This window comes from Rhinoraja longicauda, chromosome 26 (genome assembly GCF_053455715.1).
Source record: "Rhinoraja longicauda isolate Sanriku21f chromosome 26, sRhiLon1.1, whole genome shotgun sequence".
NCBI classification, from domain to species: Eukaryota; Metazoa; Chordata; class Chondrichthyes; order Rajiformes; family Arhynchobatidae; genus Rhinoraja; species Rhinoraja longicauda.
Window position 1 is genome coordinate 8,384,752 of NC_135978.1, and position 4,598 is coordinate 8,389,349.

The following is a 4,598-nucleotide window of genomic DNA, read 5'->3' on the forward strand; positions in this document are numbered from 1 at the left end:
AAAGATATTTGGCGTGTGTCACCGTGTATTTAGTGAAATACGAAAGGCACTCTCTTTGCCCTGCTAATCTGCCTAAATAAAATATTCAGATCTTCGCACAATTCTTCCATCTAGGCAAGAATATTTGCATGGTCTCATAAAATATATACACCCGCGTGGAATAAAACGAATTCTTTAATGACGTACTGCTGGAGCATTGATTGCATCATTGTTCTGTACGTATAATTGGAAAGTGAGTTCTGGCCATACAATCCAGCTGAAATTTAGTAGGAAAGAACTGCAGGTGCTGGTTTGCGCAAAGAACTGGAGTAACTCAGCGGGTCAGGCAGCATCTCTGGAGAAAAGGAATCTCTGGAGAAAAAGGAACCTTGTTCAGTCCGAAGAAGGGTTTCACCACAAAACGTCACCTATTCTTTTTCTCCAGAGATGCTGCCTGACCCGCTGAGTTGCTCCAGCGTTTTGTGTCTCAAACTGAAGCTGGCACAATTCTGACCAGACACAAGAGACTGCAGATGCTGGAGCCCTGAGTAAAAAGCACACAGTGTTGGAAAAACTCAGCGGGCCAGTTAGTTCCCCCCTGTGGAGGGAGATGGACAGACAAAGTTTCGGTCTGAAGAAGGGCCCTGACTCGAAACGCTCTCTGTCCGTTTCCCTCCACAGAGGCTGCCTGACCTGCCGAGTTCCTCCTGCCGTTTGTTTTTCAGTCAAACTTCTGTCAGGTTGATCCCTTTAGTGGTGTGATTTTGTTACTCCCATCCAACTCACTGGTGGAGTTTGGATGCATAGGCAGAATTATTCTGACAAAGGATATCAGATATGAAACGGTAAATGTTTCCTTTCCACAGATGCTGACTGACCTGCAGGGAATTTCCAGCAATGCATGTTTCTACTGCCTCAAATTCATCGCAATTTCTTCTCAGGAGAGGGATGCTTTGGATTTGGGGCGGATATCACTTGCTGACCAGGTGAACAGCACTTTGAGATAGAACACGGAGATAGAAAGGTCCTTGTTTCCACGTGGTATCTCAGAACTAACTTCACGATACCATTGTGTAGGACGGAACTGTGGATGGTGGTTTATACAGTAGGCACAAAATGCTAAAGTAAATCAACGGGTCAGGCAGCATCTCTGGAGAAAAGGAATAGGTGACTTGTCCGGTCGAGACCCTTCGTCAAAATCCTGGTGGGAGCTGACTGCTGCCTTTTCCACATGAAAAAGTGACCGCACGTCCAAAGTTCTACAAGGGCTGAAGGTTTTTTTCTTTTTCCACTTCTGACTCTTCAAAGCCGAGGAGTAATTTGGAGTTCAACCCACCCAGAATTAACAGCGATCGTTTCGTATTACTCGTTCAAACAGGGAGCTGGTTCTATTGCTCACTGCCAACAGTAAATGAGATGCTTTAAAACAAAAAAATTATCACCCTATTTGAAAACATTTTTAAAATTGTTATAATTTGGCATGGATGGAGAATTGAGTAAAATGGCTTTTATTCTGGGTCTTTCTTTTGCTGGCTTTCGGGAGGCTTACCAGTGGCATCGGTCAGTTTTAGGGGGGAACCATTCTCATGAAGTTATATAAACACAAGCACACATTCTAGAAATCCACCCACAGTTTCAGGCTGCAAAGAACCTCGGTCACCATCTGAAAGAGGACATAGAATCGTTCAATGTGAAAAACAGGCCCCTCGGCCCAACTTACCTACACCGACCAACATGTCCCATCTACACGAGTCCCACCTGGCCCATATCCCACTAAACCTGTCCTATCCACCTATCTGTCTAGATGTTTCTTAAACGCCGTGATAGTACCTACCTCCACTACCTTCAGCAGCTCTTCCATAAACCCACCACCCTTTACGTAAAAAAAAGTTCCTATTAAATCTTTCCCGCCCCCCTCACCTTAAAAGGGCCAAACATAGATACGTGAAAGTCTCAGATTGAACATGGAGTCTACCCAAAGGTTATATAGTCTGAAGAAGGGTCTCAACCCGAAACGTCACCCATTCCTTCTCTCCTGAGATGCTGCCTGACCCGCTGAGTTACTCCAGCATTTTGTGAATAACTACCCAAAGGTTAAATGATTTGTTGAAACGGGTAACTGCAGATGCTGGTTAACACACAAAAGGACACAATGTGCTGGAGTAACTCAGCAGGTCAGGCACGTTTCGGAAATGTCACCTATCCAAGTTCCCCAGAGAAGCTGGCGGACCTGCTGAGTTTACTCCAGCGCCTTGTGTCCTTGAATGATTTGTTTCTGCCTTTGGCTCAGCTGATGTGCATTTTCTGCCTCTTTCAATTATCCCCCTTACACGCATTCGATCATTTGGACCAACAGATAATGTTTACAGAGTAAGAACTTGAAACAAATTAACTTTGTGCATTCTTTAAATGAGCTATTTATTCCTTGTTTATTGAAGCCTTGAACTAAAGGCCAAATTAAACCAAATTTAAATTTAATATTGTGGAGTGAAACTAACCCCCTAGTGTGATGTGATATTATGGCTAACTCTGACTGTATCAGTTCAAGGTAGCTGCCAGTTGATTAGATGGAGGGTTTTGCAGTGTCTGGTGACACTTAACCATATGATTGCTGGATTTGTCCTAAACCAGTTACACTGATAAATACCAGGTCAGTCCGTCCAGTTACACCGTGTACAATGACATTCGGTCGTTTTAAGAGTCGGTGAGGAAATAGCAACGTTTTTTTTTCTGTTGCCTTGTTTGGATTCGATCAGTATACAATGAGGAATCGATATGTTGGATAATTGAGTAGTATAAGAAAATAACTGCAGATGCTGGTACAAATCGAAGGTATTTATTCACAAAATGCTGGAGTAACTCAGCAGGTCAGGCAGCATCTCGGGAGAGAAGGAATGGGTGACGTTTCAGGTCGAGACCCTTCTTCAGACGTTGGATAATTGAAGTCCTTTGTTGCAAACTATCATAATTTGTAAAAAGAAAACCCCACACAATTTACAAGTCAACCTGCCAACTAAAAATATCAGTACAGAGGCAAATCCCAATCACACATTACACAGGGAAAGAATAATCTGACCGCACTTGATTTAGACTTAATTCGGGTCTCAAAGACTGGTAAAATAATAGGCGATTAAAAAAATATATAATTTCAAATTAAAGGTTTATGGGCAGCACCTGCTAAAACATTCAGTAGCAATTGTGCAGATTTAAATGCTCACAATGTTGATTCTTACCCAGTCCAGATCAAAATATTTATTAACATAAACATGGATTTTCCATGCAAACTCTCTCTCTCGACCAGAACAAGCAATCGCCCTTCAGTAGAATCGCCAGCAGTGACTTGGGTGGGAAGGAACTGCAGATGCTGGTTTACACCAAATGCTGGAGTAACTCAGTGGGGACAGGCAGCATCTCTGGAGAGAAGGAATGGGGCCGAGACCCTTCTTCAAACTCAAGCTACTTGGGCTTGGCTTGGTTGGACTCCAGTTACTCCTGAACTTTGAGGGTCGTTTATTGATCATCGGAAATCGATCAATTCCAAAACTTTAGGTCAGGAGCCAGCTTTGGTTGAGTGGCCGAGAGAGGGAGGGGGGGGGGGGGGGGGGTGGGGAGAGAGAGGGAACTTCTCCAACATCCAGTTGGTGAGGTTCTAGTCCAGATGCCACAGGGTCCGTTATAACCGTGGTCCCACCACCTCACCACCACACGCATTGCAACAAACTCATAGACAAGAGGGGGTGGGTGGGCTTGGAATGTATCCTGACACCTTCTTGCCGGCTCAATCCTGCACTCCGAACCCACGCCCCAACTTTGGAACCGCTCGCAGATCCATCGATCCTCTGGCAAGCACTGGATGCTAAAAATAAACCTATTAATTAGCAATGCACGGTGCGGAGAGAGAGAGTGAGAGATGTGAGTGAGTGAGTGAGAGAGAGAGAGAGAGAGAGAGAGAGAGAGAGAGTGAGTGAGTGAGAGAGAGAGAGGGAGAGAGAGAGTGAGTGAGTGAGAGAGAGAGAGGGGGTGAGAGAGTGAGAGAGAGAGGAGAGAGAGTGAGAGAGGGTGAGAGAGTGGGAGAGAGAGAGAGCGAGAAGAGAGAGAGAGAGAGAGAGAGAGAGAGAGAGAGAGAGAGTGAGAGAGAGAGAGAGGGAGAGAGAGTGAGAGAGAGTGAGAAAGGGAGAGGGAGAGAGAGTGAGAAAGGGAGAGGGAGAGAGAGTGAGAGAGAGAGTGAGAGAGAGTGAGAAGGAGAGGGAGAGAGAGTGAGAGAGAGAGTGAGAGAGAGTGAGAAAGGGAGAGGGAGAGAGAGTGAGAGAGAGAGAGAGTGAGAACCGTTTCACCGTGCCGCCCCGGAGAAATAACACGCTCGCCTGGTTGTTGTTTGATCTTTGTTGTCCCAAAGGCACACGGATCGCCCCGGATAATTCCCTCTCTCCCCCCCTCTCTCCTGGGCTTGCGTTGTCTCACTTTCGGCAGAACTTGAGAAAACACAAGAGTGTGTGTGTGTGTGTAGGGGAGGGGAGGGGAGGGAGAGAGGGAGGACACAGGACGGAGGGAGGAGAAGAAGAGAGGGAGGGAGGGAGGAGAGGAGGGAGGCAGGACACAGAGAGGAGGGAGAGAAAGAG